This window comes from Anastrepha obliqua, chromosome 2, assembly GCF_027943255.1.
Source record: "Anastrepha obliqua isolate idAnaObli1 chromosome 2, idAnaObli1_1.0, whole genome shotgun sequence".
NCBI lineage: Eukaryota > Metazoa > Arthropoda > Insecta > Diptera > Tephritidae > Anastrepha > Anastrepha obliqua.
Window position 1 is genome coordinate 17,390,385 of NC_072893.1, and position 16,310 is coordinate 17,406,694.

Consider the following 16,310-nt stretch of genomic DNA (forward strand, 5'->3'; position numbering starts at 1 on the left):
TGGTTTTTTTTTGTTTTTGTGTTACTGTCTATGAGAAAAATTGTACATCGAAAAATTAGTTCGAAGAGTAAATCCATATTAAAGTAAAAAAAATATAAATTAGAAAAAAATGTTTGTTTCGCGAATAGCGTCTATTAGAAAAAAACAAAACAACGAAATATTAAAAAATTAGTTAAGAATAAAAAACTTCGATGGAGCGAAAACAAATAAGAATTAAAAAAAATATTTTTCAAGCTTAATTTGGAATAAAAATCAATGAGAAAGAAAAAATTATAATAAAAAAATGTTTTTATTTATTGATTTGACAGAGTAACAACTAATTAATAACTTAACTTATAATATTACACCACTAGCTACGAGGGCCTTCGGCTAACAAAAAACTGAAAAAAAAATGTTTTTTGAAGGTCAAAAGCGAACATTAAAAAAAAAATTTTTTTTTTATCAAAAAATTCAAAACCAAAAATGTTCATGTTTAGTTCGGGGTAAAAATCATTGAGAAAGAAAAAATTATAATAAAAAATAAAAAAAAACTAAATTCCTTCGTGTTTTTTCGAGATAAACGTCTATGAGATTTTGATCAAGCTCCCCAGGGCACATCAAGGCAAAAAAAGTAGCAAAATTATGAACGTCAAATTTAGCTCAGCAGTTTGCAATTCATGATGCAGAGCAGGTTTCTACATATTTTGTCCCTCTGTCAGTGTAATTCTAAACATTTGTTTTAATTTTTGTGAATTATGTACAAATATGTAAACTTTGATTTATATGGTATTGACAACAATCAACTACAATATATTTAAAAAAAATGAAATGTATTTATAAAATTTCATTAAAATCAAAACGCAAAAGAAATAAAAATTCAAAATATTTAAAAACTGTTTAAAACTATTCAAAATAAGTTGTACTTATAATTTTGACTATGACTGTACGAGTACATATATGGAAAAATATGCCTTTAGATCACAGAAAGTGTATTTCCATTTCATACAACAACAAAATTTTTATTCTTACAATGCAAAGAACTTCTCCATGACGTCCAATAAGGCCAGCCCGATATTCATAAATTTTTCACATTCACAAAAAAAAATCTTAAAGTCACCCAAACGCTTTTATTGTAATACGATTTCAACGCCATTTCATATCACAAGAATTTTTAATTTCCATTTTTGCTTGCCACAAATATTTACGAACCCACCCAAATCTGTTTACAACAAAAACAGCAGCTAATAGCTCATGCAAATAACAATAAAGAATACAAAAGTAATTGCCACAGATGTAAGCTGTGCAGTTGCATGCATTTGCAATTGGTTTGTGTTCGTGCCACAATACACAAAATTAGAAGAAATGCATGCACGCTCACACACACACACACAGAAGCGCACTCAAAAATAAGTTGGCCCATTTTCTATTTATTGATGTTATGGCTTTGTTGTTGCAATTTTCTTATTGATTACGCACAGACAAATTGCAGGCCCAACAACATCAACAGCTACAATCACAAATGTGCGGCAAATAAACAAACGGATGAGCCCGTCAATAGCAATCGCTGAAGGCGAGGCGAATGCGCGCACATTTCTGGAGTGCATCCACGTGAAATTGGGTCAAACGAATATGTACATATGTATATGTGTACAGATGTGTGTGTGTGTATCTACTTTGTATGGCACCAAAACATTGTTCACTAATAATACTACGGCATGCAAAAATAAGCAGAAGCGTCCCATCGAGCAGCGTAGATTTGTAGTGCGTAGCGAAAGCGCCATTCCAATTACTAACCAACTAATACCACCGCGGTGCCGCGCAGCTAGCCGATCTAGAAGCTCACTTTGTATATGCAGATGTAGAATAATATTTTTTTGGCAACTTGCCTAGAAAATTCACAGATGTTGCACATACCGAAATTCCACTAAGCTTAGTGGAATTAAGCTGACAGCCGCTTTGCCACTAAATCTAATGAGAATGAAGAGTATCTGGTTTTGATTGCCTGCTGGAGATCATCATCTGCATCTTAGAGATACGATGATACATTTATTGAGTTAAAAGTAATTTATAAAAAAAATTTTGGCCAAGAAAATCATTGCAATATATTTTGAATGTCAATTGCGTTAGAAATTTATTGAATGTATTTACAGTTGAAGGTTTTTCACGCATTCAGGCCTCTATATTTAAGTGGAGAACAGTAAAGAGATTATTTTAAATATGACTCGATTTTTTTTTTAATAACTGGTCAAAATTAAAACTCCTAGTAGTAAAATTCGGAGGATGGTTCCATATGTTGAAATCGACGCAAGTGCGGAAAATCACTGATTGCCATTCACTGGGGAGTTGCCAGAACGATGCATCTACATATGGTCCAATCAGCTCACAACTTCCGCTTAGCACAAGTATCCTCTGGTTAGCTTCCGAACACCCGTTCGAGAGCGAGCTAATGTGAGAAGGCGATGGATCAGGATAGCTGGTTATGCGCTGCATTTGGCACCCGCCTCGTAAAAGTACCACGTAGTGAAAACACGAACAAAGCCTCGGATGACAACTTCCTATACTGACGATGGGCTCTGCAAACGAACTAAGAACTACGATTTCAGGACACGCACCTGGAATGTGCGGTCCCTTAATGGCGCGCTTTAGTGCTATTTGAGGAGTGCCAGACCGGCACTTCAACCATTTCACCTAATGGAGAAGGTGCCTCTGCTCGGCTGGTTCATGTCCTCGTGAGAGTAAAGGCTGACATAACTGCCATTCAAGAATTGCTATGGGCGAGGCTAAGCAAGAAAAACATAAGACCTTACGACGTCTACTACAGCTACCATATAAAGGAGCGCAAATTCGAGTTGTGGGATTTATTGTGGGAGAGAGACTTCGTTGACTCCGGTGGACGAGCGTCCCGCAACAATCTGCATCAATGCAAGATTTTTCAACACCTCGTTCATTTGCGCCCACGCCCGGATGGAAGAGAAGCACCATGTGACCAAAAATTCCTTCTATGAGCGCTCGGAACGTCCCTGTGAGCACTGACCCCGCTACGACACAAAAATCGTGGTTGGCGGCTTCAATGCCAGGGTGGGCAAGCAAGAAATTTTTGGTCACACAGTCGGAAAATTCACCCTGCACAATGAAACATCCGTTAACGGACAGAGGTTGATCGACTTCGCCGGGGCTCGAAACATGGTAGTATGCAGCATCAGATTCCAGCATAAAAAGATACACCAAGCTACCTGGCTGTCCCCTGATCGGAAAACGAGAAACCAGATTGATCATGTTGTGATAGATAGAAGTCACGCCTCCAGTGTTTTAGATGTACGTACGATCCGAGGACATAACATCGACTCGGATCGTTACCTCGTTGCAGCCAAACTGCGCACACGCCTCTGTGGAGCACAAAACGCACATCTAACTACGCAAAGAATGCTCGACATCAAAAAGCTTCAATCACAACAGACAGCCAGAAGATTCGTCACTCGACTCTCACTCCTGTCTCAGAGAGTACTGTCCAACAAACCATTACGCACGAGCAATAGATCAACATTTCTCGTTCTCTACGTACCGCCGCCGAAGAAGAAATCAGATTCCGGTGAGCCCAAAAAAACATTTGGTACGACGATGAATGTCATGCTGCCGTAGAAAGAAAAGATGCTGCCTATAGAGCCAAGCTGCGATCGGGTGCAATGCGAGTCATGTGGGATCGCTACCAGAAGCTGAAAAAGAAGGGAGACGTATTATCAAAAGGAAGAAACAAGAGGCCGAAATACGTGAGTGCGAGGAGCTACAAATGCTTGCAAATAGAACCAACGCCCGAAAATTCTACCAGAAAGTTCGGCGGCTTACAGAAGTTTTCAAGAGTGGGGCTCTTTCCTATAAGAACAAAGACGGCGATTCGGTGACTGACATGCAGAGTGTGCTTAAATTATGGAGGGAACACTTCTCGAGCTTGCTAAATTGTAGCAACTGCGCATGTCACAAAGAATGGGAAGATCCCGATACCTCAATCGTTGACGACGGAATTGTCGTTCCGCTACCCGACCATGACGAGGTGGGAATAGCGATAGCCCGCCTAAAGAGCAAAGCCGCGGGAGCAGACGGACTGCCAGCTGAGCTATTCAAATATGGCGACGAGGAGCTGGTAAGGTGCATGTATCAGCTTCTAGGCCTAATATGGTCGGATGAAAGCATGCCTGTCAAGCATAATTTTCTATAAAAGTGTACAATTGCTGGCGTTCGCCGATGATATTAACATCATTGGCCTGAACAACCCCGCTGTTAGTTCTGCCTTTCCCAAACTGGATAAAGAAGCAAAGTGAATTGGTCTGGTGGGGAACAAGCACAAAACGAAGTCCCTCCTGTCATCAAACAAATAGTCGGTGCACTGCCATATCGGCACCCACGTCACTGTTGACAGTTATAATTTTGAAGTTGTAAGAGATTTTGTTTATCTAGGAACCAGCATTAACACCGATTACAATGTAAGCCTGGAAATCCAGCGAAAAATCTCTCTTGCCAACAAGTGCTACTTTAGATTAAGAAGGCAATTGTATAATAAAGTCCTTTTTCGGAGACCAAAACTAGCACTCTACAAGGCTCTCATCAAGTCCATCGTAACGTCTGGTGCAGAGACGTGGACGATGACAATATCCGATGAAGCGACGCTTGGAGTGTTTGAGAGAAAGATTCTGCGCAAGATTTTTGGACCTTTACACCATCTTTGTACGTTAGCGACCGCGAATATCACAGACGATGGGAAAATGAGATCTATGACCTTTACGAAGACATAGACATAGTGCATCGAATAAAGATCCGGCTTCGTTGGCTGGGTAATGTCGTCGGAATGAACACAAACGCTTCCGTTCTGAAAGTATTCGATGCGGTACCAGATAATGGTAGCAGAGGAAGAGGAAGATCGGATGGAGAAGAAATTAAGGTCACTTGGTGTTTTCAATTGGCTCCGGTTAGTACGAGAAAGAAACGACTGACTTACTTTGTTAAACTCAGCTACGGCTATCAGGCCAATGAAGCAGAAGAAGGTTGGGCAGTCGCTTAACATTAACACAATGCTTTAAAAGTGTGGAAATTTACTTAAAAAAAAGATTTGTTTGCGAAGTTCATAGTTTCCTGGCGGCACCATAGGTCCTAATTTCTTCCGAAGTGAGAAAAAAGCTGCGGGTGCGGTGAATGGCGAGCGCTATCGAACAGTGCATTTTTATTTATAAAAATTGGATTTCCTCCATAAAAGGGGGACCTACAGTTTCAAGCCACCTCCGAACGGCATTAGTTCTTTTAAGAGAACTTTTGTCAAGGTAGAAATGCACTCTGAGGTTTGCCATTGCTTGTCGATGGGCGACCGCTATTAGAAGAAGCTTTTTCTATACTTATGTGTATACACTTAAATTTGCAAGTATGTTTTTTAAAATTCAATGATTTACTCATATTGCCCAACCTTATAAGAAACCCTTTCCAATTGTTTGGCCAGACATTGCAGCTTGCCTCATATGCCTCATACTCGCATAATTGGTTATCTCCACTTAAAGTGTTTGGTGTTTTATGGTTTGTCTAATGCAAATACTATATTGACTATTTATTCACAGCTTTTATGCAGCTTCTTAATTGAACTCTGAGACAATTATTCTCAAAAACTAAAATAATGTATGGCGATCGCAATTTTTCCAATTCGAGTTGAGCGCAGCTTAAGGCAAATCAATTGGCTTGCTGTGTTACTATTCAATTGGCTATAATTGATGATGCGCTTTTCTTTGCTTTTATTGTTTTTATTGTTTTGTGTGAATTATACAAAGTACGCGACATGCAATTGATCATATTTGCTTTGTGGTTTGGTGTGGCGTTGCGCTAAATGGATTTATCACACGCAAGCAGCGTGTTTGAACAAATAGCAGCCCATATACAAGTACATGCATAAACATGAATGAGCATACACACACATACACACATTTGAGAGTGGAAGTAAAGAAAGTTAAATGAGAGCACGAGTGGTTATCGATATGTTTGTACTAGGGACGCAGATATTGGCGGAAATTGGTGATCACGAGATTTCGGGATGTTATTTATTTAATAACGGATTATGATTATAACTTCCTGAAATTCAGTAAAATTTCAATCCGTCTGTGGTTATTTTATGAAAATTAGAAATATTTTTAAAATAACCTGTTAGCGAATTTTCCAGAATGTTTTCTGAGAAAATTTATAAATTTATTGATCTAAAAATTTTTACACATATTATGTCATCTTTTAACTTTATTTTAAGACTTAGTATTAGTAAAAATATTTATTTGGAAATGAGCTACAGCTTGTCTTCGGGAGCTTCTCTCAAAAAGACGTTTTGCGGTGACTACTATATCTCTGAACTGGATACTCTGAAACGTTCTGCCGCTCCGGCCTTCTACTTTCAATCACTCTGAAACGCCTTTTCAAATTTGCGTGTAACTTCCAAAATATTCACCGGAACGATATTAAATTTTCTGTGTTTATTCTTAAATATACATATGTACATTAAGAAGATAAAATAAAAAAAACGATTTTTTTGAAAATTCTAACTATATATGTATAACCCCTTATTATATTTTTTAATTCTTATTTCATAAATTTACAGTTTGGATTATTTTCTATTATTTCTCTCTCCTTTAAGTTAAAAATACTAATACGGGAAGCTATAGGAAGATACCACTTTGCAAATAACAGTTATAAACATACATATAAATCGACCTCCTACTTATGGCGTACGTCTTAATCTTCTTTCGCAAAAAGATGGAGATTCACTCGGAGGCTAACCATTGCCTGCTGAGGGGTGTCCATTATTAGAAAAAACTTTTTCTTCATTTTGGTGTTTCATGAACAGACCTTCGAACCTACGCACTTTCGAATGATAGTCACGCACCAACCCTTTTGGATACGGCGGCTGCCATGCAAATATCAGTTGTACACTTTTTTTAATCATCAGTTGCAAACGAAATTCCGTTGGCAGCATGTGGTAGCACACGCACACTTAATCAATTTGTTTATGGTAAAAAATATCTACCCTTTATTAGACGTTTTTTTTTTCCTTGTTCACTTCTATCGGGAGCATAGAGCCTCGACAAGACTCAGTCTTGCGTTGGTTTCGTTAATCTGTTTTTTTTTTTTTGTTTTTTTTTGATTTCTGACAGGGTAGGTGATTAGCCTGCCTCTACCAGTCCTAAGTAGTGATAATGCCCACCTGTCGTTGCTTAGGAACAACGTTTTCTTACTGCTTGGAGCGCCATCTGTGTCTCACATTTTTCTGTCAGAAGGATCGCACAGATGGTTGAGGACTTCGCTACATTTCGTGTGTCTGTGCTATTACCACGGTTGCCCGCTTCCTCTTGCTAGCGCCACTGGTGCAATGTGCAACTGTGTGTTTTTCTTTGGCTTTTGTTTGTTTTAGCAGCCACAATGCAAATAATGCGCAGGCTATTGTGCGAGAGTAATGATCGATGTGGTATTCAAGAAAATAGGTAGACTAAAAATTAATCCCATAGAAGCTTAATCACCAAAAAAACGGAAGCCACGGAAACGTTGACAGCAAACCAGATCATCAGAAATCAAAACTAAACTGAATGCAATCGACAGAACGAACAACTGCAAAAAGCCCAATTCAACACTGAGCTCCGATTAAAAATGATGCAAGTTGATGATGATGATGCTAAAACAAGTTAGCAAAAAGCGCAAATATTTGCTGAACATTTTGAGAAAACCTTTGGTTCAAATGAAGGCTACGGTGTAATCGAAGCCACAAAAAGTATGCATGAATGCGATGTTCAAATTACTCCAGCTACACCAAAAAAAGTTGGTACAACAATCAATAAATTTTATGTTAAAAAAGCTTCCGTGAGCTTGAAATATAAGCGCATATACTGGAAATTCGCAGAAGTTATCATGATACCCAAGCCTGGAAAATCCCCTAATGAAGTCACCTCATTTTATATACTCCATTCTTGGTTCACTCGAGCTTTGTGAGACGGTGCCGAGTCCTATGAAAACGTCCATGGTCTGCCACCGAAATGTTTGTCTGTCCACGGCTTCAAAGCAACCTCCACAATACTTTCCCGATAATATTTCGCATTTACCTTGACGACAGGCTCAAAAGAATGATTGGAGAGCGCCCATCTGCGGTTACAGCGGCCCAAACCATTACCGAGTGCTGCCTCCTGGTGGTCAATCGATGACTCAAATTTTCGTATGAGCGGTCGGTCAAATAAACCCTTTCGTTTTGAGAATTTGCGAATTGCTCAATGTGAAAAATTTTGTCGGTAGAAAACACAATTTTCGTAAATTGACCGCTTTCGGCCAAGCGAACAACACCTTCACTCTCTCAAGTCAGAATTGTTGCTGCTTTGGTGTGAGATCATACGCCTTTTGGATCTTGTAAGGCCTGACTTTGAGATCATATTTCAGTATGCGGCGAATGCTACGGTCAGATATTTTCAGTTCTTTCGCCATTTGTTTGGCACATAGTTGGGGATTTCGCTCAAGTCGCTTCTTCACTCTGTGAACCAATTTACGTGCCGTTGCGGTCTTTTGATGACCACCTCCATGACGTTTCGCGATGCTACCAATGCGATAATGGTGCGATAAACAGAAACTTTATTTACTTCAAGGTGCTCGAGCTCACGAACAATTGCTGGTTTTGATTTTCCATCCAAATATAATGCAAACCCACTGTTACGTTTGAAATTCATTACATATTTTCTTTTTTCGCGTTTACTCTCGGCAAAATGCTTCAAAAATGCTTTTGTAAACAATACTCTGGAGTGTCATTTAGTCAACTAGCAGGCAGCTGATGTATTGTTCGTGAGCATCAGCTGCGTGAGCGGTCTGAAGTTGGCTGCACTTTGAGTGCCGTACCCTCGACAATCCCATACCGTCAATGAAGCCACATACTTAGGTATTACACTTGACGCAAAACTACGCTGAAAAGGGCACGTAAACAAAAAAGTTTCGAGCTCGATTTGAAGCTTCAAAAACAGCATTATCTAATTGGACGGCGGTCTAAATTATCAACTATAAGTAGAAGTAATATTATTTCCATACTAGTTTCAATATTATAAAACTTCTGTAAATTGTATAAGATGCGTTAATAAAATATAAAAACAAAAAAAAAAAGTTGCAAACTGATAATTAAAATGTCGAAAAAGTTGTCAATTTAATATGCCTTCCTAAGTAAATACATATTTTTATCCGAAGGATATACTGTTAACAGATATCGCCATGAATTTTTTACACAGCATAAAAGAAGAGCTTATGGTAATTTCTGCATACTTATCCAATATGTATCAGGTCAGTTCATGCGTTTTTTGAAGGTGGTTTTAAAATTAATAAAAAGGATGTTTAAAGTATTTATTAATCAATAATATATTTTCCTTCATTATAATGTTTACAATGTCTTCCCAAGGTTAAGGCAAATTTTTAATTCCCTGCTCAAAATATTTTTTGTCCTTCGAGCCAAAATACGCTTCGATATCTCTTTTTATAGCTTCTTTTGAGGAGTAGTTCTTGTTACTCATATGGGATTGAAGTCCACGGAAAAGGTGATAATTACAAGGTACAATATCCGGAGAGTATGGTGGATGCGGCATTAGCTCCCATCCGAGCTCGTTCAGCTTGCCTAATGTTTGCCTTGCGGTATGAGGTCTTGCGTTGTCGTGGTGAAACAAAACTTTGCGTCTATTCACTAAAGACGGTCGATTTTTGTTAAGTGCCTCATTCAGGTTTGAAAGCTGATGGGAATAATAATCAGCAGATATCGTCTGGTTTGGTTCCAGAAGTTCATAATAAACAATAAGGGCCATATCCCACCAAATAAACAGGAAAATCTTCTTGTGGTGAAGGCCATCTCTAGGGGTCGGTTCTGGTGTTTCATCTTTATCTAACCATTGTCGTTTCCGAACAGGATTATTGTAAAATACCCATTTTTCATCACCAGTAGCGATATGGTTCAAAACACTTTCATTTTCAAGCCGTTGCAGCAGCTGAAAACTCACATTCACTCTCTGCTGAAGGTTGGTGACGGAAAGTCTATGCGGAACCCATTTTCCCAACTTTGAAACCTTTTCCAACTGAACCAGGTGCCTGTGAACTGTTCCATGCGATAAATTTAATAAAATTTATCGACTGTCAAATTTGGCTCAGCTTCTACGAGTTCGACCAAGGCGTCGGAGTTAAAGACTTCAGGACGACCAGCACGCGGGGCATCCTCCACTTCGGAAATTTGAAAACCACTTTTGCGCAGTCCTTACAATCACGGTATCCTCTCCGTGAACAGTGTTTATTTCTGCAGCAGCACTTGTTGTGTTTTTACCACTTTTATAAAAAAAATACAAAATATGCCCCATATACGCGTTCGAAGATTCCATTTTACTTTTTAACAACACGTGCTTCTGTCCGCGATTAAAATCACTTGTTGAATGCACAATGTGTCAAAGAAAATATAAATTAGTCCGTTATTTTCCGCGAATAATTTTTTGTATGTAAAAATCGTACAAAAGTGAAATTATGGGTAAAATCCGCACGAACTTATGGACTGACCTGTTACACATATATATTTTTGTTTTGATCATGGCACTACTCTAGTTAATTAGCGATATGGTCTTGAATCGGTCATGTTTTATGAAAGCTTGTTTCATTTTTTGCACGTTAAAAGGGGAAAGTTGCGTACTTCGACTACCTTTTAAAAAGATTTTATTTCCAATATTTATTAAACTTTTAGTTGAAACAAACTAATAAATTTTCCTGAGACTTATATCAACTACTCGCTGCAGTTAAAATTTTTAAATATCATAGGTACACCCAAATCTGGGATGACGGGATTTGCATCCCTATTAATGTCTGTTTGAATGTATGAGATTATACTAAGGTCCGGAGATCTGAGGATTTCGGGACTAGGTTAGGTTATGTTGGTATGGTTGCCCAAGGAATGAGCACACTTGGACGAAGAAAAACCGATTCGTCCTTTGTGATACCATTATAAAGGAGGTGATGGGAAAGAGAAAGACCGATGAGATGCAGGGAGAGGGCCGGGAGAGGTGGTGCTGGGATGCTATATCAGCAGGCGTAGCAAAGAAGAAGATTTCGGGACTAACTAATAGCCAAACTTCCAATTATAAAGGGTGGTTAAGTTTCAAGGGCCGGTGTTGATTTTGAACAAAATACAATTTTTTTAGGAAATTATTGTAATTTCTCTTTATTATGATAAAATTGGTATGGCTCAATTACGTATAGCACAAAATATCGGCCAAATTTTCGATGACGCTGAGGCATAATTGAGCTTCTATGCTGTTAATGTGCCGAATGATCTCATCCTTTAGCTCTTGAATTGTTGCTGGCTTATCGACGTACACCTTTTCTTTCAAATAACCCCAAAGAAAGAAGACCAACGGTGTCGTTGACATTTAGGTGTGGTTCACATTCAACATCGGCCCTTGAAATTTAACCACCCTTTATAAATATCACCGATACACCCTAATTTTGAAATTTCGGGATTTCGGTATTTGCATACTAGGTTTTGCTTATTCGATAAAAATAATTGTTAACATGAATATCTCTTCTATGTATGAAATTACACTAAGATCCCGAAATTTCGGGATTTGCATATCGAGTTTTTGCCTATTCAATGGTAATCGTTTTAAACATTAGTATTCTCGTATTATTGCCTACATGAAATATTATACGTTATTGACATCCCGGGATGCCGCAATCCGACTTCCCCAGTTTGTGCTCATTAAATAGCAATAATTATAATTGTTCGACGTAAGTACGCCCATACAAACATACCTACAATATGTATGTGGCTGAGCATTTTTACCTAATCTATAATATTTATATATGCATTTATTTCTTAGACCTCTTGTTTGCATATACCGGCAGATGCGACTTAAAGTCATTTGTGGCAAGTCGAGAAAAGCCAGACTATACGACACACATCTACTTAGACCCACACACACACTTACATACATGCAAATGAATTATATATTTTATGGTACTCTTTTATAATAAAGCTGGTATCGTAACACCGTTCGACACATGCACATACATATGTACAATATGTATGTATGTATGTATGCCTGTAAAATAAGTTGCATTTGCTAAGTTCCATATGTCGGCTGTCATTTATTGGCTGGCTGATGGTCGTCGGCCGGTTGCTGTTCGCTTGAAAGACATCTGTTGGGCATTGTTCCACTGACTTAATTCTTATTGTATTGCATGTGACTTTTATTGCGTTGCGAGCAACAATAACAGCAAAAGCACTGACAACAACAATTGCCACTGTCTAGAACATGCAACACAAAAGTGCTTTATTTTTCACTCATTTCGTCTCATCTCTTTTTCATTTGCTTCCATTGCTTCAAATAATGTTTTTGTCATGAAAAATGGTATTTAGTTACCGTATGAATGGCAGCGGGTACGTTGCTCCCATTTTCCGTTGTCAAGCTGTTGCACAGAGATGTGCAACAGTGTTGCATGTTTAGTAGTTGCTAATGTGGAAGTGTTTAGTTTCTTAAGCTGGAAAACGAGTGGGAATTTTGTTGAAGAAATTAAAAAAATTCTAATACAAAGAAAAGTAGTTTGGGCTGTAGATCGAGTATGGAAAATTACAAACTTTAATTGGGAAAGGCCTTTAGCGGGTAAAGTAAGAAATTGCATGCCTCTAATCAGGTCTCAAAGTCTTTATTGAATTACTTTCTCTCTCTCATAAAATTTGGGACACCTCCTATACCTTTTACAGTCCCATGCAATTAGTCACTGGTCCATTGCATCTCGGCGCCAATCTTTTTTCAAGCAACCTCCTAAGGTTGCTGAAAGGGTCCTGGTGGTGTAGAGCTCGAAAATTTAGGGCATTTTCAGAAATTTTTTTACAATAAAAAAATTTAAAACGATATTTAAATTATTCAGGCTTTTTATTTAATTTCTTTTACAAACAAAAATGAAAAAAAAAAAAATTTATTTTAATAATTTTATAAATGGCGCTCAAGTTGACCCTCCCGAAAAATTGGACCTGGACGGTGTTGTCCATTTTGGCTTTTCTATTTACCAGAAACCCAAAAACCAAAAAAATTATTAATCAGTATGACTGAAACTTTGCCCTGCTACTAGAATAAGAAATAAATAAATTTTAACAAAATGGCGCAGTTTTGAATTTGAGACTCTAAAAATCGTTAAGTTTTTTAATAATATGATTCTAGTATTGAATAGTTTTTGTTTTTTGACAAAGTCGAAAGAAGTCGTTTCGAGAGAAACGAGTTTAAAGTTTGAGGAACAGGAGCGCACGGACCGCTCTCTACCTAGGTAATGGGCTGTAGAAGTTTTAATATTGGAAATTTCCGCCTGAAAACTTTACACTATATAATTATGATGATATACTTTCAAAATATCGAAAAAACAAACACTCGATTTTTTAACATTTCTAGACCACCGGGTCGCCTTAAGTCTCAGAAGTTCATTCAGGCTGAGCGAGCAAGGTACGTGAGTTGGCGCTCGCACGAGAACAAGTCCCATGATTAGGTTAATAAAATTACACGAAACTTGCAGAAGCTTAGTTCTGCCGCAACCTTGGACATAAAGGAACATTTTCGAGTCTCAGCAGATGTTAATCCTAGTGTTCCTGAGACAAAAGTCGGTTGTCTAAAGTTTTGTGCATGACTGAACCGAAATGTAATTCATGAATACTTTATGGCCTTTCTCGCCATCTTTTCGAGTAAGTTTTGCTCAAATGTTACTCCCAAGAATTTTAACTCCCTTTGTATTTTTTATCTCAATTCCAACTAAGTAAATTTGGTTAAGGACGCAAACACACTAACTATTAGCCAGTTTTAACCCTAACCCACACCTCAAGGCGGAGTGCTATCCCCTCTCCCCTGAGTGCTGGCAATACACTTCTTGGTAAGGAGCCTAGAGGAGAAAGGACAACATATCGTAGCCTATGCGGTTGAGGTTGCGATGTTAGTAAGAGGGAAATTTCTCAATACACTTTGTGAAATCATGCAAGATTTACTAAATATGGTTACTACAACTCGTCAGCGGCAAATAGGCTAAGCGTCAACCCTAATAAAACTGAACTCATCTTATTTACTACGAAACATGGAATTCCAGAAATAGTATTACCGAGAGTAAACGCGAAAAGAAGATCAGTAATGGATTTCAAACGTAATTGTGTGATTGCATTATATTTGACTGGAAAATCACAATAAGCGATTGTTCGTGAGCTTGAGTACCTTAAAATAAATAAAGTTTTTGTTTATCGCACCATTACTCGTTGCAATGATACTGGTAGCATCGGGAAACGTCATGGAGATCGTCAAAAGACTGCAACGTCAAGTGAAATGGTTCAAAAAGGGAAGAAGCGACTTGAGCGCAATTCCTGGCGAAGTTTCAATTAAAAGGCAAGAGAACTGCAATTATCCGATCATAGCATCTGCCGCATACTAAAAAATGATCTCAAAGTCTAGCCATACAAGGTTCAAAAGGCGCATGATCTCACACCAAAGCAGCAACAAGTCACACTTGAGAGAGCGAAGAAGGAGTTGCTTTGCTTCGCTTGGTCGAAAGCGGTCAACTTACGAACGTTTTGTTTTCTGACGAGAACATTTTTGAAATTGAGCAATTCGTAAACTCCCAACACGATAGGCTTTATTTGACCGACCGTTCATGTGAGAATTTGAGTCATCGATTGATCACCAGGAGGCCGCACTCACCACAGGTAATGGTTTGGGCCGCTGTAACCGCAGATGGGCGTTCTCCAATCGTTTTCATAGGCGTCATGGCGTCAAGATAAATACGAAATATTATCGGGAAAGTATTCTGGAGGTTGCTTTGAAGCCATGGGCAGACAATCATTTCGGTGACAGACCATGGACATTTCCACATGACTCGGCACTATCTCACAAAGCTCGAGTGAACCAAGATATTCAACTCTTGATATGCAATTGGATGAGATGCTGACACCTATGCCTATAGCCATTTGTATATTACTAATAGATATTGAAACCATCAATATGGTAAATACAATTTAGCAAAACCTCACTACATGCGAACTGAGCAAACAGGCATCACCGAAATGGAACAGCAGTCACTGAAAAAGCCTGCTGAGATTTAATAGAGGAGTTACAAGAAACGTGAGAGGTGTATTAGCTCGTTATTGTTGAATAGATAACCCCGCCAGTTGATTAGCACACCCATACTACAATTTTTGAAGAGGAAACAATCAGACATCTCCAATGGGAGTGTGAAGGTTCAGCCAGAAGGAGGCTGCGCACTCTTGGTACTGTATTCTTAGCTGATGTAGCGGATATGGCGCATCTTAAATTAACGAAACTTTGCTAGTTTATAAAAGTTGCAGGGTGGTTAAAAAATAATCGATAGTGCCAGGTCTAAGTGTGTCATTGCGACAGCCACCCTACCTACCCTACTTACCTAACCCTACTTGAATTCTATTATATAGAGTCCTTTCGAATGATAAACCTTTGCTGTCTAGTTCTAATCTCGAATGGTTCGAATTTCTGTGCATGAAACACCAAATGGTAGAAACAAGTTTTTCCTATTAGCGGTCGCGCCTCGACAGGGTGACAGCTATTTCTGCCATGAAAAGGCATTTATAAGGATGCTATTCGGAATCGTCTTAAAACTGTAGGTCCCTTTATTTAAGGAAAACATTACGACGCACGACACAAATAGAAGGAGGAGCTCGGCGAAACGCTCAAAAAGGGTGTTGACGAATATCGAATTCGCGCAGATCGATTTTCACTCAGTTTCATTATGCCACTAAAGGTTAACTTTCGAGAAGACCGCATAAAACACAAACTAAACTCTCTACCAACATCAAATTTCGACTGGAACGAAAGAAAATTATGCTCTTTCCATAACAATGTAATGCTTCCAGTTTCTAAGTTAAAACTGAATTCCAGGAACTTAATTGCCGCAACTCATAAATATAATATTAATTGGTTAATTTTTTTACAGTAAGCTCAAGTGCGCATGAGCACTAAAATTCCCTTGAAATATCTATTATTTTTTTTACAGCTAATCTGTAGCTATCATATACAAAATTGAATTAGCATACATACAAGGTGGCACAAAATTAATCACTCTATCGAAAAAATACGGCGGCCGCCGTAGCCGAATGTGATGTGTGCGTGATTACCATTCGGAATTCACAGAGAGATCGTTGGTTCGAATCTCGGTGAAAGCAAAATTAATAAAAAAAAACATTTTTCTCATAGCGGTCGCCCCTCGGCAGGCAATGGCAAACCTCCGAGTGTATTTCTGCCATGAAAAAGCTCTTCATAAAAATATCTGCC